Here is a 19,440-nt window from a genome sequence, read left to right on the forward strand (position 1 = left end):
TTATTTAGGATATACTGAATTGAATAAAAAATATTTTTTAAGGGAATTCTTCTCAGAGTCTTTAACATACCAATATGCAATATGATCTGTGAGTTTGGTGATAGCTACATTTGTTTTCCTTGGGATTTGGTACCGCCCAGCCAGGGTCATTTAGAAATATAACAGGGCTTGTTTGTTTGTTTGTTAGAGAGAGAGAGAGCACAAGGGGGCGGGGAGTGGAGGAGCAGAGGGAGAGGGAAAGAGAGAGACAATTGGAATCCCAAGCAGCCTCTACACCCAGTGTGAGTCCAATGCATGGCTCAATCTCAGGACCCTGAGATCATGACCTGAGCCAAAATCAAGAGTCAGATACTTAACCAACTGAGCCACCCAGGAGCCCCCAAAAAAAGAAAAAGAAAAAGAAATGTATTAAGGCTGTTGATTACCTTGGTGGTTGAGGACCTCTTCTTGCATTTAAAAGCCAGGCAGCATGGGTGCTAAATACCTGCAGTACTTGGCACTGTCCCACACAACAAAGAGTTGCCTGGCCCGAGATGCTAGTAGCCTCTCACTGACATTGGCAGAGAATGCAACATTCCGCAAATGAATTTGGCCACAGAACCTTTAATTTGAAGAGCAGCTTGTGAACTAGTATTCCCTGGGATCCATTTTGGGGAAGTTAGCCTAAGGTATATACTTAAAGACTTAGTTTGTAGCACTAACCAGCCTTCCCCCCACCCCTACCCATGAATTTCTCTTTCTAACCAGGACTTGGTGAAGACTAAAATGATTCAATCCCTTTAATCAAGGTGAAATGGAAGCAGTAAAAGGGAGATAGGGATCTGTAAGTAGAAATTCTGCCTTGAATCCACTGAGTCAGAAAGCCAACCTTGTCTCTTTAGAGCACTTATGGCTCGTTCCTCTTTCCTCAAGTATTAGGATGACTTAGTAATCAAAACCTTTCCACAGAGCAGGACAACTTGCTGAAGTAGAAGAGAACCATCATCTAACTACTGGGACTGGTGTCAGGACTTTGACCAAGAGAAAGAAGATACAGAATTAGAAATGTGTTGTTGTTGTTGTTGTTATTTTTGAAAAACATCTGAGTCTTATATGTGCCTACACTGTGGCATCTCCCCTGCCCCTACATCAAGAAGTCTGTCCCTAAGTGTTGGCGAGGATATGGAGACAAAGGAACACTAGTGCACTGTTGGTAGGAATGCAAATTGGTGCAGCCAGTAGGGAAAATAGTACGGAGGTTCCTCAAAAATTAAAAATAGAAATACCATATGATCCAGTAACTCCACTACTGGGTATTTAACCAAAGAAAACAAGAACGCTAATTCAAAAAGATACATGTACCCATGTTTATTGCGGCATTATTTACAGTAGCCAAGATATGGAAGCAACTCAAGTATCCATCGATAAATGAGTATGTAAAAAAGAAGTGGTATGCATATGGTGTATATATATATATATAATGCAATATTATAACAGTATTATATATTGCATATATGTATAATGGAATATTACTCAGCCATAAAAAAGAGTTAATTCTTGCCACTAACAAGATGGATGGACCTAGAGGGTAAAATGCTAAGTGAAATAAGTTAGTCAGAGAAAGACAAATACTGTATAGTTTCACTCACATATGGAATTTAAGAAACAAAACAAATGAACAAAGAAGAAAAGAGACAAACAAAAAACCAGACTTAAATAGAACAAACTGGTGGTTGCTTGAGAGAAGGGGGGGATTCGTGAAATAGATAAAGATTAAGAATACATTTACAATTATCTTGATGAGCACTGAGTAATGGAGAGAATTGTTGAATCATTATATTGTACACTTGAAACTAATATAACGCTGTATATTAATTATATTTCAAAAAAACAAATTTAAAAAAAGATGTCTGGGGGTTCCTGGGTGCCTCAGTCAGTAGAGCGTGGGACTCTTGCTCTTGATCTTGGCATCGTGAGTTCCAGCCCTATGTCAGGTGTAGAGATGGCTTAAAGATAAAATCTTTCAAAAAAAAAAAAAGAAGAAGAAGAAGTCTGTTCCTTTCCACTGTCCCGCAGACCTTCTCAAATGCTACCCTTTTGAGACTTTTCCCCCACCTTCATTATTGCTTGGATACAGTTCATCATCTGATTTCAGTTCCAAATGTTGAAAGGATTTTCAGTAGAGTAGAGGAGTGATAAACAAGGGACAGGATGTCCATTTTCTTTAGACTCTCCCAAAATAATAGTCATTAACTTCTTTACCCATTAACAAAAACACTTAGTTGGGTCATCTTGGGCAAATCGTTAATACTTTTGGAGTCTCCATTTCCCTGTCTTTAAAATAGAATGGCTAAAAATACTTACTTTACAGGGCTATACAAATGGAATGAGATCATGTAGCAAAGTCCTTGGCCCTGGCATATAGTTAAGTAAGTGCTCAATGCTGGTAAAACTGCTATGTTTATGATTCATAATAATGAAGCAGATTTTCTGCCTCTCAGTATTTGGCCACCCGCAATGCTCAGGAGGACCCCTGCTGCTTCCAGATGTGGCTGAGAAGGTAGCTCGGGCAGGACTGGGGCAAACACAGCAGACAGCGGCTGCAACCCACCAGCCTGGGGTCTCACTCACCTCCCCAGGCTTCCTTTTCTTTCTTTTTTTTTCCTAATTTTTAAAAAAGATTTTATTTATTTATTTGAGAGAGAGAGAACAAGCAGGGGTGGAAGGAGGGGCAGAAGGAGAGAGAGAAGCAGACTCCCCACTGAGCAGGGAGCCCCATGCAGGGCTTGATCCCAGGACTCTGAGTTCACGACCAGAGCGGAAGGCAGATGCTTAACCCACTGTGCCACCCAGGCAAACCACCCTCCCTCCCGGTTTCCTTTTCCATTGTTTAAATTTCAGTCAAGAAAGCAGCAGAGACCACCAAATTAACAACTTATCCAATATTCAGTTCTGTGGGATTTACTACTCCCTTTTCAATCAGACTTGATCCCTAGGGTAATTTCTAAATACTGTTTTATTATTATTATTATTATTTTAGTCTTGATTAGTTGGCTCACTTGGCCGCTCATGGTTAATATTTGGAGAGCATGACAATATGAAGAGTAAAGGGACCCACGATCGTCAGAACTGACCTCAGCTCTATCTAACAACCAGCCCCCCTGTTACATTTTTACAAAGGGGAATCCCAGGCCTAGAAGGGGGCAGTCACCTGTCGGGGCCTCACAGTGGGTCCGCTGCAGAACTGGAACTGGAATCCGGTTCTCTTGGTTGCTTCAGACAGCAGAGAGTCCTGTTTTAGCTCAGTGCTTCCTACAGCAATAAGCCAAAAAAAGCAGAAAAATTCAGTTGTAAGAATCATAATAAATTATCGATGCACTTAGTGTAAATTCACAATGTTGGTTTTTCATGGCAGGGCCCCTTCTAAGTGTATTGGACCAAATACTACTACTTTTAACGAAACAAAACTTAGACCGACCAATACCAGTCATCAGAAGGAACATCCAGAAGTAGAGCTTGCCTCAGGACCCCTTGGGGTGGTGGTCTCTTAACCAGAGGCCTACAGCCATCCTCACATGGTGGTGTGAGAAGCCCCAGCTCTCACACCACCTCCTGTTGAACACTTTGCCTTAAAAGCTATCCTTGATGGGACTTCACGCAATGGAGACACAGGAGGGGAGGAATTTCAGTCTTTACCTAAGTAGTTAAGGGAAGCAAAAGAACAGTGAATCTCTCTTCCCAGAAAGCATCCAGAGCCCTTCTCCTCAGAGGTGTTGTAGCCTCTCCAGGGCACTTCCAAGAGTCAGGGACTGGATCCCCACAGCCCCAGGAGCCACACAGTGGCCTCTCTTTCCCTTTAGCCCTGCACTGAGAGAAGCCCACCTCTGCCTTCCGTTTCTCCTGTCCTCCCAGCTTCTTTTATCAAACCCTAGCATTCCTGGGGTGCCTGGGTGGCTCAGTCGGTTCGCTGTCTGACTCTTGATTTCAGCTCAGGTCATGACCTCAGGGTTGTGAGATCGAGCCCCACCTAGGGCTCCACACTTGGCCTGGAGTTTGCTTGAGATTCTCTCTCTCTCCCTCTCCTTGTGCCCCTCCCCCTGCTCCAGTGCACGAGTTCCCTCTCAAATAAATAAATAAATAAAATCTTAAAAAAAAAAACCCAAAATGCTAGCCTTCCTTTGCATTTTTCTTGATTGATCCTGGTGGCTCCTTAAACTCAGATCCTAAATTATTCTTTCTTTGAGGGAAAAGAGAACTTAATTTTCAAACCACCCAGGCAGTGAGGAGAAACATTTACATTCAATTCTTGCAGATAGCAAAGAAAGGCAAGAAAAGCAAACCAATTAGTTTTCATGTTAAGGTCATCTGAGTATTTATATTCTGTCCTGATTGTAAATGTGAGGAAGGTGGAGGGGGGCACAAAACTCTAATCTAAATTCTCCACTACCAAAACTAGCTCTCTGCTCTCAGTTTCTAATATCTTTGAGAGAGTTAAAAATCCTCAACTTGTGTAATCTTTAGTTTCTTCCTTCTGGTATTGCTTTGTAGGCTTATTGAGTCCAGCTCTTGGGAGCTTATAGTAGGCATAAAAAATGGGGAAATGGGACATGGATGAGTAGTGTCTAGGACAAGACAATAACCAGAGCATCTTCTCCAAAATGGGGATAATGATAAGATCTACCACACGGCATCACTATGAGGACCAAAAGGAGATACTTGGTATGAAATATTTACCACAGCCCTTGGCACATAAAAGTGTCCAATAAATGTCTACTCTTATTAAATATTTATAAAAAAGTTTCCCCAGAGACTATTAGGGTTCCTCCCCGCAGTGAGGAATCTAACCTCCATAGTACATTCCCTCCCTGGTGACACTTTGCACTTGGCATTATCAGAAGAGAAACATATCAGTTAGTCCCTGTGCCTTGGTTCCACCAGCTATGCTTTTAAAATGAAATTAAAACAGAGAATCTCTTCCATTCACTGAATAAGGACCTATTTTTAACCAAGTATTACTCTAGGCCCAGGGGTAGAACAAAAGGAAAACATAAGCAAAATTCTTGAGATCAAGAAGCACAATGCCCCTAGAAAGTGAATAATGCTTAAGTTTTGTTTTTTTTCTTTTTTTGGGGGGGGTACACAGACTGACGTTGACTTTTCCCTTTTCTTACATGTCATTTATATTTATATTCAGCAAAACTCCTGGAAAAGTATTACTTATAAACCTTGCCTCCCTAATGAGTCTTGCCAAGAGTATGGCTTCCTGTCCTTTGACTGATTCACAAGGTAATTGCCAAATGCTGATTTATATTGTTCCTGTTTCCCAAATGATCATATCCAAATGGAATTAGCCTGAGCTATAAGGTTCCTGCCCCATTAGACATTTCCAAAAAATGTATCCTTACTAAAAACTTGAATTAGACAGCCGTCCCCAAAATATATTACTACAGTAAGAAGCCCACACAAATAAAACTTCTTCAATTTCATTGAGCATTTAGATATTCTTCAGGAGATATATATGTATGAATACTAAGGTACTGTGTAAAGTACTATGTAAAATTTAGCTATTTTATTCAATGCTCATTGTCAATGTAAATGAGAATAATTATGATGAAATATATCTCCAAACACTTATCCATAGTCATAGTGCCATGGCAGGAAGCTCCAAAAGGAAAAAAAAAAATTAAATTCCATGAGTTGTTTCTAGAAATAAAATCCTTACCATACAATTATGTATTTTGAGGAAGAAACAAGGAAAGTCGTCAGAGAACCCAAGTGGGGTCTACACAGAGCATTCGATTGAGTTCTGATTTTGAAAACAAATGTAGAAAAGAGGGGTGTTAAAGAAAAATCACACTGGACAAGATGAACAGACAGAAGTTGATTTTATTCCAATACCATTCCCAGCAACAGAAAACTTGTAATTGAATGCTGTGTGTAGACCTTAATGGGGTTCTCTGAACACAGAGCAAATCTGGATACCCAGCTCCTATGAGAAAAAAGCTGGAGAGTTTTTAGGAGCTGCAGTGGGGGGGATAGGCCATCTGAGTTTGCTCATTGGCCTTACCCAAAGGAAAAGTAAACTTTTTCATACCTTCATGACAGTAGTTTTGTAATTTAGAGCAAGCTGAAGTTAAGCTCCTACCCTCCCAAAGAAACTGGGACACAGGGGCCCTATCTTCCTTGATAACTACATTTCAGAGACATGATTCTCAAGTCCTGGAGAAAGACATTCTTGTGTGTGAGACTAGCAAATAGCTTTCTATATTTATATCTCGAGGGAGCAGGAAAAGAATTTGGGATCACAAGTTTTCTAAAGCAAGTACTCCAAGGAAAGGGAGGTCAGGGGCCTACAACCAGGAAGAAGCCTGTCCAAAGTTAAGTCAAGTCGAGGGGAATATTAAGCCCCTCTTGATCAAGGGCTGTTCTTTTGAACTTATGCAAACTCTTGTCACTGTGAGAATAGTGTCAGAGAGGCTAAATCCCTGAGAGAAACAACCTATGTCCTCTACAGTTAAGACAGCTAATATATTGGAACAGCTTTTGACAAGTTGCAATAGGAAGAAGGTAAAGTCCTGCATTAGATTTGAAAAAATAAACCCACTTTCCAGAAGGTAGACATTTTACTTAGCATCATTTTAGGTAAATAGAACTTAGTGTTTCAATGGACTGGAATTCACTGTAAGCCAAGAGTTTTATTTGGCTTCCTAAAATAACTAAATCCACACTAAGTAAATGGAGGTATAATGTGAAACCTGTTCTAAACTGTAGTTGAATTATGTGGCCACAGGTGAAGTGGCATCAGATCCTGGGAGAGGCAGGAGTGCTGGAGTTCTTGCAAATGGAATGAGCAAAAGCACAGAAAGAAAAACGCTATGCTTCATGTTCTAAACTCCTCCATTTGTGCCATAAACTGACTGGTAGCCTTCACTCAAGAAATGATTACTGAGTGCATAGTATGCCCGACACACTTCTTGGTTTTCTGACTTAAGTTCTCATGGTGCTTGCATTTATTGGGTGGGCACAAACAATGAAACAAGTATACAAATATGTATCAAATGGTTCTAAGTGCTAAAAATAAACACAATGTAGAATAAGGAAGAAGGACAGAGGTAGAAAATGATGGGGAGGGGGCAGAATCCACTGGGCTTGTTCTCCACAAAAACAAACTTATCCAGGCTGGATTTTCATGCTGCCTTCATCACAATGAACTGGTTCATATTGTTTGTCTTTCTGACAAATGAATTTTTGCCATAATAGAAAGTGTAGTAAGCATACAGGTAATTGATAAGATAATTCAAAAGTGACCGACAGTGTGCCATGTAGCCCTAAAAATAGATGAAGGCTTATACACATTCCAAAACAAGAGCAGTGACTTTTTACTCTTGTAATGCTGAGTCCTACCAATTTATATCAAATACTTCGTGGATTTGCCTTAAATGTTGCCTGTTTTCTTTGGAAGTCATCATTTCTAAAAACTGAATTTCTTGGGGCGCCTGGGTAGGTCAGTCACTTAAGCGTCTGCCTTCAGCTCAGGTCATGAAGCCAGGGTCCTGGGATCGAGCCCCACGTCAGGCTCCCTGCTCAGCGGGAAGCCTGCTTCTCCCTCTCCCACTCCCCCTGCTTGTGTTCCCTCTCTCTCTCAAATAAATAAATAAAATCTTTAAATAAATAAATAAATAAATACTGAATTTCTTTGCATAAAAATAAAAACTCTACTCAGTGCCTAGAATTATCTAGGAGTTTTCCTTTGAAATAATAAAAACAATCATGTTCATCTATTAGTATACAGTGTACTCATTTTTACTTTTGTGACTACATAGTACATCACATTTTGAAACTACTTTTCTCGTTATTAATTCATTTAATCCTCACAACAATCTTATAAAAATTATTATCCCAATTTTATAAAGGAGATAAGTGAAGGTCACTGAGGATGGTGCCCAGAGTCCTACATCTAGCAAATGTCAGAGCTACTAATAGAAAAACAGGAGAAATCTGAGGCACCTGGGTGGCTCAGTCGTTAAGCAGGGGCCTTTGGCTCAGGTCATGATCCCAGGGTCCTGGGATCGAGCCCCGCATCGGGCTCCACACTCAGAGGGAAGCCTGCTTCTCCCTCTTCCATTCCCCCCGCTTGTGTTCCCTCTCTCGCTGTGTCTCTCTCTGTCAAATAAATAAATAAATAAAATATTAAAAAAAAAGAAAGAAAGAAAAACAGGAGAAATCATTTACAGTCTTGGCTTTAGGGAGGCCTCTACCTTAACAGAGTTTTCTTTCCTAATTTAGAAATTAGGAGTAGATTCGGTGAGATTTAGGTCTTTTTTAGCTCAAAGTTTATGGTTTTGTTTTGGTGGGTTTTGTAATTACAACTTCAACTCCGTGTCCATATGGTACATTATGGGGTAATATATTTGCATTATTAAAAGGGTTATGAAGGCAAAGTTGTTTATCAAAAGAAAAACCCAACTTTCATGTTTCCCTTGTGTGAAATTAAGAAGGTAGATGAGAATATATCTAAGATGTTTTCCTGTTGTTATTCTACAAAGTTTTTCTAGAACTGTAGTTTTTGTAAAATTTTGTTGTTTTTTTATTGTACAGTATTTTTGTTTTTCTCGTCTCTTTCTACCGTAAGTATGCTTACCAATACTTGGGCATTTTTTCTGTAAATTCACAAGAAAATCTGTTTGCCTTCCCTAAACACACATGCACAGAAAACCTCTGAGGCTCAGAAGCAGCCAATCTGAGTCCACCCAACTAGCAATGAACTGGAAACCTGCCTTTCCTGGGCAGGGTGATTTAAACATAGCTGATTCAAAAATATTAAAAGTATTCCTTTCCCAACCTCAAGTGACATTTCATTCATTTCACTGAAAATTTATGTCCCATCCGAGGACTCAAATGAAACCACGTTGAAAGGTCTACGCTCTGTGGAAAAGGTTGTACTGATACTGCGTGCACCTTGAGGAACTTGGCAAAATTTCCAGACCCTTCTGCACTGAGAATGCGATTTGTGGTGGCATTATAAAACCAGGCTAATTGCTCAAAATCCATCTCCTTCCCTTACATAAATGATGTAACTACCCACTTCCAAATGTAAAAATCAGATTTATAGCACACAGCTAAAGAAAGAAACAAGGCAAAAAGGAAAGAAGACACCCTACAACTCCGCTGAACCACTGTACAGCTCTACAGACGAAACAAACGGCGAAGGAGGCATCGGCGGTCTGGAAAGGTCTCCGGGCTCCTGCAGTCTTATCCATCCCTTGGCTGCCCACTCCCTCCCAGCTTCTGCCCAGCCGCCAGGAAGCAGTATTTCCTCAACCTGCCCCTGTCTACAGCCCTCACTCTCACCCCCACGTGCGCAAGTAAGCTGCCCAGCCATGCTGGTACGGCTTTTGCTGTCCCTTCCACACTTGCCCCATCATTATCCCTTTTCTCTTATCTTAGGAACACTCCCAATCGGCTTAAGCAGGAATTTCTTGACTGTAATTAATAAAGTATTTGATTCAACTAGCGTAATGATTTAAAAGCCAGGTTTTGGAATTAGACCAACTACTCTACCGCTTACTGTCTGACATTAAGTACCTCACTTAACCTCTCTAAGCCTTCCTTTTTTCATCTGTAAAATGAGGATAATATTACCTTCTTCACCGTTTTTTTATTTTTATTTTTTTATTAACATATAATGTATTATTTGTTTCATGGTTTGGGTTTTTTTTTTTTTTTTTTTAGTATAGTTTCTGCCCAATAAACACAGCCATTGTTTTTGTTGCTATCACATCAAAGAGAGAAAATCCTTCCAGAAGAATATAATTTGGGTGAAAAAACAATTTTCATTTGGACAATGTCTTGGCAAAAAAAAAAAATGTTTGTATTATACTGGATTGGGTATTAGAAGATGGGACTTGGTCCCACCCCTCATATGTAAGCTTAGACAAGCCCCTTACTCTCCCAGACAGTAAAATAGACTATCATATAGCTTTAAGCTTTCTCCGGTTGTCAATTTCTCCTCAGGTTCAAATTCATCAATTATTGCCCGCTGTGTGAAAATGGAGATGGGTGTTTACACCTTTTTTCTTTGCCAGCTGGTGCAATGTTAAACGTTGTCAGTAGAGGGCGCCGGAGAGACATGGCCGAAGGAAAGGATTTTTTTCCTCCTGGTTAAGCTGTGCTTGCTCAGCAAGTTTCCGCAGCAACGCTGCTCGTCTAGCACCCAGCTCCTGCAGCAAGCACAACTTCCCCAGCATGTGGCTCCTGCAGTGAACAGTGGGCAGGAGAACCTAGTGGGCAGCAGCTTCCTCCAGCATCCCTTCACCAACACAATTTGTACTATGATGCCTCAGGTAAGACCCTTTCTGTGAACTGACTTTCCCTAGCCCCTAGACGGTGGATTTCCTGCAAGTTCAGAGGGCTGATTCCCAGCAAGTTCCACCAGTGAGACACCACAGCAATTTCTCTATCATCCTGTAAGCCACAGCAGAGCCTTGTCCAACAGGATCTGGATCTCAGCCCTTGGGTTAGGGGGAGGATCTCCCCTGGGTGTCCGATCTCAGCCCTAGAGGTGCTAGCTGGTCCTTATATGTGCTATCTCTCTATTCTTTGGAACTCTCTGTAGTTCTTCCTCACCAAACCCTCATTACTCCAATCCCGTTACAGTTGATAATTCTTTAGATTACATTTTCCCTATTCAATACTGTATGGTTTCTGTCTTCTGGTCGGTCACTGACTGATAACACAGCTCTAAGATTTTGAGACCCAGAAATACTGATTTCAGAGGTGATGTTGTTAGGAAAGGGATCTTCTAATCTCACTGCTAAGCCTCCCAGAGTGGCATTATTTCTGAAGATAGATGTTCGTAGAGATTAACAAGGCCTTTGGAAGAAAACTACATTTGAATAACAGATAAACCTTCACTTAGGATGCAAAAAAAAAAAAGGGTAAGCCTTGTAGAGTCCAGGATCATCTAAATAGTCAAGAGGGGTATTCAAAACTTTGATTTGGATCTGCATCATTAGGAGTTAGCTAAACTGCGAGGTTAAGGGCACAGTCCTCCAGAATGCCAACTTTGCCCAAGACTTCTGGCACCAAGTACAAGTTTGGGGGTTCCAAAACCACACTTGGGTTTTGTAATTCACTAGAAAGCTCACAGAACTCACTGTTATACTTAAAATCACATGTATTACAGGAAAAGGATACAAATTAGAACCAGCTAAAGGAAGAGACGCATAGGGCAAAGTCTAGGAAGCCCAAACATGGAGTTTCTAGTCATCCCTCCCACCACCCCAGTCCGTGGAGTCACGGACAGATAGTGTTACTTTCTCTGAGCCATGATGTATGACAATGTACGTGAGTATTGCCAACCAGTGTGGCTTACCTGCGCTTCAGTGGCCAGAATTTCTTATTGGGATTCATTACACAGGCACGATGGATTAAATCATTATTCATGTGGTTGAATTCAATCTCTAGTACCTGCTCCCTCCCTGGAGATTGAGCTAATATCACATGACCAGAAGGGCCCACCATGAGCCACCTTGATAGCAGGTAGCATAAATTATCAGGTGAGGTCCCAAGGGTCCATCATGAATAACAAAGATACTCCTATCACTCAGGAAATAATGAAGGTTTTCAAAGGCTGAACGTCTCTTTGGGCAGGTCAAATTCCCGACTACGCATGCACCAAATACGTTGGAAAGCTGAAGTAAAAGAAGGTACAGTCATCCTTATACTAAAGCCAGATTTTATTGGAAACAAAAAATAATCGCTTATTTAAGGTCAGTCTCATTGAAAGGATAATAGATTGCGTATAAAAAGGAAGAGGCAACAGCAAAATGTTGCAGGATTTGCTATCTCACCATTTTTTTTACCTGTTCTTTTAGCTTCAGGACCCAGGGTTTCATACAATGGCATGAAAAATGGATTTAGAGGTGAAATTAGTCACATTAAATCCCCATTTCCTTCTTTTTGCATAATAACATTTTCATCTGTATATACTAGCATGCTTCATCTCATTGTAGATTTGCCTCCACAAGCATTCTGAAAGCAGGAAGAAACCATTCTTGGCCTCTTTCATGCCTCCCCAACCTCAGGAAAGGTTAGTATATCAGAATGTCAGTGCCCCATTAGATTCTGTGGTCATGTGCTTCTTTTGTCCTCTTTCTTCTTGTTCTAAATGGCTTTATATGCTAAATGATTAGATCATGGTTTTACATTTGTACATATTCAATTACATCAGGTGTGGCTCCAGGGAATTTCAAAATGTTATTATATATAGTGAATGGGCAGAACACCATTCAAACTGTTTGAAATAGACATAAAATTTTATTTCCGTGATTGCCTTCTTATTACATTTGTTCCAGCTAAACTGTATATGGTAAGAGGCAAAACAAAATAAAGGTGAGTCAGTCAAGGAAAGCAGATTGGATACCCATAAATCCATGGTAACCAACCTTGATATACAGTCAACACTGACAGTCTATCCTCCTACATTTATGTAGTCCACTTCTTCTATTATTTTGACCTAAACCTCAAATCTTAACTCCCCTTTCTCTTTCTCAAAATTAAGCAGATGATGCCATCATTTACTTTACAGAGAAAATACAAGATTTATGTATTCAAACTCGCCTTGTATACCAAAGTAAGCTAACAATGTTTCTCCTTGGTTAGAGAAGATGTGCAACCCCTTTGCCCATCCAAGGGCAGTACCTCCTTATATGTTTTCAATCTTATCATCTTCACTCTTCTCTGGAAAATTGCATCATTGATTCTCCCCCTTATTCTTTTTCTTTCTTATACATTGTGACATCTCTTTGGACTCTTCCATTGGTGTTTAAACATACTCAAGTCTCTTTTATTTAAAAATTGAAATCCTTTCCTCAAATGTGACATCCTGCACCAGTTAGGAGTCTATCTCTCTCTTCACCTTTAAGGCCAAATGTATATAAAGAAATGTTTCAACTCATTTCCAACTCACTCTTCTAGCTACACCAGTCTGGAGTTTGTACTCTATCATTGCATAGAAACAGGTCTCACGAAGGGCCCTCAAAACCTATTGTTGCTAAATCCAGTGAATATTTGTAGGTCTCTTTTAACTTAACTTCTCAGCATTATTTGATTCTGCTGACTACTCCTTTCTTCTTAGAACACTTGCTTGCTCATTATTATAGGATCTAATACTCTCTTGATCTAGTCTTGGCTATGGCTGCTCTCTTTAACCTCTTTGCCTTCTTTTCTTAGCCATTTGACATTGAAGCTACTAAAAGTTCTATCAGAGACTCAATTGTAACTTTGCATTGTCTTTCTTGGAACCATCATCTACACTCATGTCTCCATTGCTCCTAAACATAGATCACTCCCAGATCTGTTTCTCCAGCTTGGATAGCTCCTTTGCATTTCCAGTATGAATTTGCAATAGTCAACTTGAAATATTGGTTCAAAAACTCTTTAGACATAACACATCCAAACCACACTCATGACTCCCCTTCTCTCACCAAAAGCTGTACCCTTCTTGTGATGGTCCATTTCTCATCCATTCAGTTGAATAAAACAGATATTTGGGGGTTATCCTTGACACCTTCCTTTCCCATACCTCTTGTATCCAATCCATCACCCAGTTGAGTCAATTTTGTCCCTTAACACTTAATTAAATATATCTACTTTTCTGTCTCCATGAACAAATCCCAATCCAAGACAATATAATCTCTCTACCAGACATTAAAATATCTCCACACGTGTATCCCTGTCCATGTGTGTACTTCTTCTTGCTTCCCCCACCCTAATACATTCACCATGCTATAACCAGAATGATCTGATGATGTCACCGCTGCTTAAAACACTTTGGTAGCTGTCTATTTTTCATAGATATACAGATGTAGATATAGATACAGATCAAAATCCTTTTGAGTAGTTTACAAGGCTCTGTTTGTCCTGCCCCCTAGTCATCCCATTTCTCCCCTGCCCTTTGCTTTCTTTGTTTTAGCTACACTGACCATCTTCAATGAATTGAAATGCCTTGCTGCTTCTTGCCTTGTGTTCTGCATGAAATACTCCTACTTCTTTGGTTTACCTTGTAACTCTTATTGTCAGGTGCCACTTCACTCATCCCCTCCCCAGAAAGCCTTCCTAATATTCCTGTCTAGATCGAAGCTTCTTATTATATGATCCCATGGTAGTATTTACTTCTCCTTTATTTAATGTACCACATTCATAATGTTATATTTATTTATGAAATAATTTCATTAATCTTTTTTCTTTTTTTTATTATGTTATTTTAGTCACCATACAGTACATCATTAGTTTTTGATGTAGTGTTCCATGATTCATTGTTTGCGTATACCACCCAGTGTTCCATGCTATACGTGCCCTCCTTAATACCCATCACCTGGCTAACCCATCCCCCCATGCCCCTTCCCTCTAAAACCCTCAGTTTGTTTCTCAGAGTCCATAATCTGTCATGGTTCATCTCCCCCTCCTATTTCGCCCCCTTCATTTTTCCCTTCCTTCTCCTAATGTCCTCCATGCTATTCCTATGTTCCACAAATAAGTGAAACCATATGATAATTGGCTTTCTCCGCTTGACTTATTTCACTTAGCATAATCTCCTCCAGTCCCATGCATGTTGATGCAAAAGTTGGGTATTCATCCTTTCTGATGACTGTGTAATATTCCATTGTATATATGGACCACATCTTCTTTATCCATTCATCTGTTGAAGGACATCTCGGCTCCTTCCACAGTTTGGCCATTGTGGACATTGCTGCTATGAACATTGGGGTGCATATGGCCCTTCTTTTCACTACATCTGTGTCTTTGGGGTAAATACCCAGTAGTGCAATTGCTGGGTCATAGGGTAGCTCTATTTTTAATTTTTTGAGGCACCTCCACACTGTTTTCCAAAGTGGCTGTACCAACTTGCATTCCCACCAACAGTGTAAGAGGGTTCCCCTTTCTCCACAAGCTCCCCAACATTTGTTGTTTCTTGCCTTGTCAATTTTTGCCATTCTAACTGGTGTAAGGTGGTATCTCAATGTAGTTTTGATTTGAATTTCCCTGATGGCTAATTATGATGAACATTTTTTCATGTGTCTCTTAGATATTTGTATGTCTTCTTCAGAGAAGTGTCTGTTCATGTCTTCTGCCCATTTTTTGACTTGATTATTTGTTTTTTTGGATGTTGAGTTATCTTCCTGCAGGACCATATACTTACAGAGGACAGGGAACATATCAATTTATTGTACCCCAGAATCGAGCATAATGTCTGGTTGTCATTAAGTATTTGTTAAGTACATAAATAAATGAAAGAAATTTTACTCATTTTTGAACACAAAATCACTTACAGAGAGCAAACTTTCTGCATTTGAGGATAACATTTAACCACTTATGGGAAGGAGGCATTTTGTAAATTTTGTAAATTTCCCTTACTGGTAAAAATGTGCTCCTCAAGAACTTGGAAAGCCTCAGAGCTGATCCAGAGATCAACTGGAATTAAACAAAGGGAAGGTTACGTGGCAGGGAACCAAACCCCTGCCAGCCTCTCTGCTCCACTTGAACCAGATTAACTTCCCTTTTCCCTGTATTTACATTAGACTTCCATGGACTGTTTTGTTTGAATAAGTATCCACTCTTCTTCCCCATCAAAAAGGTTTGAAAATGACTGAACTCTGGGCACCTAGGTGGCTCACTTGGTTAAGTGTCCGCCTTCAGCTCAGGTCATGATCCCAGGGTCCTGGGATGGAGCCCCACATTGGGCTCCTTGCTTGGCCGGGAGTCTGCTTCTCCTTCTGCCTCTGACTGAAGCTCCCCCTGCTTGTGCTCACTCTCTCTCAAATAAATAAATAAAATCTTTAAAAAAATGAAAAGAGAATATGACTGAACTAGTAAATTTCAATGGCCAGATAAGAAAATGGAAGCCCACATTAAGTCAGTGAAATAACCGCAGATTACAGAGGTAGCTAATATATAATCTCTCTATTAGAGGTAAAAACAAAGAATCCCCAAGAGGAGGCAAATCCCCTGGAAAAAAATATGTCCCCTAATAACAAAGACAAATGGTTCCCTTCCCTTGCCTCCTTCCTCCTCATTGGTAGTTTCCATTTCCTCTTGCTGCTTTTATTCCCACAGTATTTGTTACATTAGCAAGAAATGGACTTCACAGGCTGAGAGTGAATGTTTCACTATCTGCTTTGTAAAGGAGAGCCATTCTGGTAACTAGGTTTCCCAGACGGTGTTCATTCTGTCATTTGCCAGATGGAGATGGCAGATATTTTTTAATGCCAGAACTCTCCTCAAATAACTAATTGACTCACTCATTTTTGTTTCTGAAGTGAATTTGAAAATATTCAAGCGTTACCTCTATATACGGATATATACATATAGATCCATTCCTGCCAAGGAATCCTTAGAAGCAGAAAATGAATTAGAGGCAAAATACATTGTTATCCCTTCTTTGCAAACACCAGAGGGCACTAAATACTGAAAAAGAAGTCAGAAATGTTACAAACTGTACATACATAGATTTTCTCACTAGAGGGAGCAAAGGAAAAGTTACAATAATATACCGTACAAACTCTTGAAAAAGTCTATGTAGTGTGTGTGTGTAGAGAGATATATATATATATATATATATATATATATATATATATGCTACTTTAAGATAGGGGAATAAATATTTATTTTACTCTAGAGAAACATATTACTATCAGGAGAATTATAATAAAAACCAACCAGCAAAGATAATCTCTTCCTCAGGAATCTTGAAGTGATGGAAAATCTGTATCTGTATCAGATACATCCTTGCTATCCTTCCCTGTCTCTGTGTCTCTCCTTCTCTCCCCTTTCCCTCCTTCTATACTTACGCCTCTGTTTCTATCTCCATCTCCAGCTACAGGACTATCAATATGTTTATCAATATATGTCTTTATGTCACATAAAGCAAACAGTGAGAACTATAGCTTCTCAATAGAGAAGTGAGTAAAACACAAAAACAGAATTCACAGAAGTAACATAGCAAAAAAAAAAATACAAGGAAAAAAGTTCATCTAGTAAAAAGCAATAAGAGATAAAACAAAAAACGATAGTGTTAAAAGCTAGTAAGTATATAATGTAATAGGCACTTTCATATACCACTGGCAAGAGTATTACATTGTTTAAAAAAAATTCCAGAAAGCAACGTGGCGATCATATGTGTAGATAGATAAACAGGGAGATCTTTTTAACCTGAAAAACTTCACTGCTTTAAAGCTTCCTTAAGAAAATAATAAGAGAGAAGTAAAATATAAATTACAGAGGCGTTTGCCAGAGCAATATAATAGTAACAAAGTAGAAGTAAACCTAACGTCTTATAATAAAGAAAATGTTATAATACTTTTAGAGCCAGATGATATTATGCTTTCATTAAAATATAGGTCTTCAAAATTATTAAATGATATTTGATAAAATCATAATATAATGTTAAATTAAAAAACAGAAAATATAATTATTTACCCAGTATGTTTCCAACACATTTTTAAATATTTCTTTATTAATGGTGGTTAGATATATGTAGTAGGATTACAGATACTTCTTATTTTCTTCCTAAACTTTACACACTTCCTTAATGTTCTAGACTGGGTACCATACCAATTAGAGAAAAGAATGCTCTTAACTTGTATTTTGAGAAAAACACAAAATTTCCAAAAAGATGCAAGAATAGTAAAAGCAGATTTTATTAGGCTAGGTTTAAAGAGCTGAAAATAGTTAAAACATGTATTGCCAACTATCTGTCTATCTATCTATCCAACCATCCATCCATACACACACACATATGGGTAGTATGTGAGAGTACTTATTTTGCAATGAACTTACTAGTATTGAATAATATAATTTGTTTTTGTTTTATATTACCTTGTTTGGTTATTGTTGAAGCTGAATATATGTCTTATGATATTTTTGGCCATTAGTAATTCTATTACTGCAGTGAATTTTCTACTGTATAATTACAGGCCATATTCAAATTTTACCTCTATACCAAAAATTTCCATTTCAGAATTTTTTTCTTCAATCAAGAAACCAATTCAGGATTACACAATGCATTTACTTGCAATATTTCCTTAGTCTCTTTTAATCTGGAACAATTCTTCAGGTTTTCTTTGTCCCTGGCAACGTTGACTTTTTTTGAAGACAACAAACCAGTTATTTTGTAGAATATCTCTCAACAAATTGTGAGTATTTTTTTTTTCTTATAATCCAGTTCAGGTTATACATTTTTGTCTGGGACAACGATGAAGTAATGTTTCCTTCTCAATGACTCACATCAGATGTCCCATCCTTGGTGATTAATAACTAATTTCTGGAAAGATGCTTTAAGATAATGTACAAATCCTGTATCTCATCAAAATTTACACTATAGTTTTATCATCCTTTGGTGATCCATGCCTGAATCAATTATTACTAAGTTAATCACAGATGGTGATTTTTTAATACCATCATTCATTTTACTTTTGTTTTCTTCTTCTATTATAAAAAGTTGTCCTTTCTCTTCATATATATTAGCAGTATAGGCATATGGATTCTTTTTTTAATCAATGAGTTATAATCCATTACTACTATTTTTAATTTTGGTTTTCCAATTGTGCCAGATTTGACCACTGAAAGCCCTTTAGGACAGCCCTTTGTCCTATTGACATGCTCCCATCAGTTGTTTTTTTTTTTTTTTCCAGCACTTCCTTACTTTGTGGCACCACAAAATGTTCCAAACTCATCTTGTACTTTTCCTGTCTCAACCATGGAAAATTCCAATCCAACAGTACAGGGTTCTTTGTAGCCTTCTTCTCTTCCATATTTGTATCTCAGTTCTCTAAGAGTGCAAACCCTGACTCTGAACATCATCAGTGTCTTTACTCATTCACTCAATACTGCAATACACAGAAAATAGTTTCAGATTTGCTATACTCATACTACTGTGAAAACTACCAAGTAGAGTGAAAGCTTCATTAACCATTCTTTTTGTGTTTAGAATAAATATATAGCTCAAAAGTTTTTTGAGGTTTAAAAATATTTTTAAAAGTTATTTGGTAGTCCTTTTATCTTCTTCATTGTGGTTATGTTATTTGAAAAAAATTATTTTTTTTACAAAGAAATTATATTTGGTTAAGGTTAGCTTACTTGAAAAAGTTAAATCGGGGGAGGGTGTGCCTAGGTGGTTCAGTCGTTAAGTGTCTGCCTTCAGCTCAGGTCATGTTCTCAGGGTCCTGGGATCAAGCCTGCATCTGGCTCCCTGCTCAGTGGGGAGTCTGCTTCTCCCTCTGCTGCTCTGCCTGCTTGTGCTCTCTCTCTCTCAAATAAATAAAAAATTTTTTTAAAAAGTTAAATGGAAGGTTCTTATGGGTTTATAATGCATTTCCATTCAGTGCCAATTTAGAAATATTTTCATTTATTTCATTTTTGCAATGTTTATTTTTGAGGATGAAAAACATCATATAACCTAAA

This window comes from Phoca vitulina, unplaced genomic scaffold, assembly GCF_004348235.1.
Source record: "Phoca vitulina isolate PV1807 unplaced genomic scaffold, GSC_HSeal_1.0 scaffold16, whole genome shotgun sequence".
NCBI lineage: Eukaryota > Metazoa > Chordata > Mammalia > Carnivora > Phocidae > Phoca > Phoca vitulina.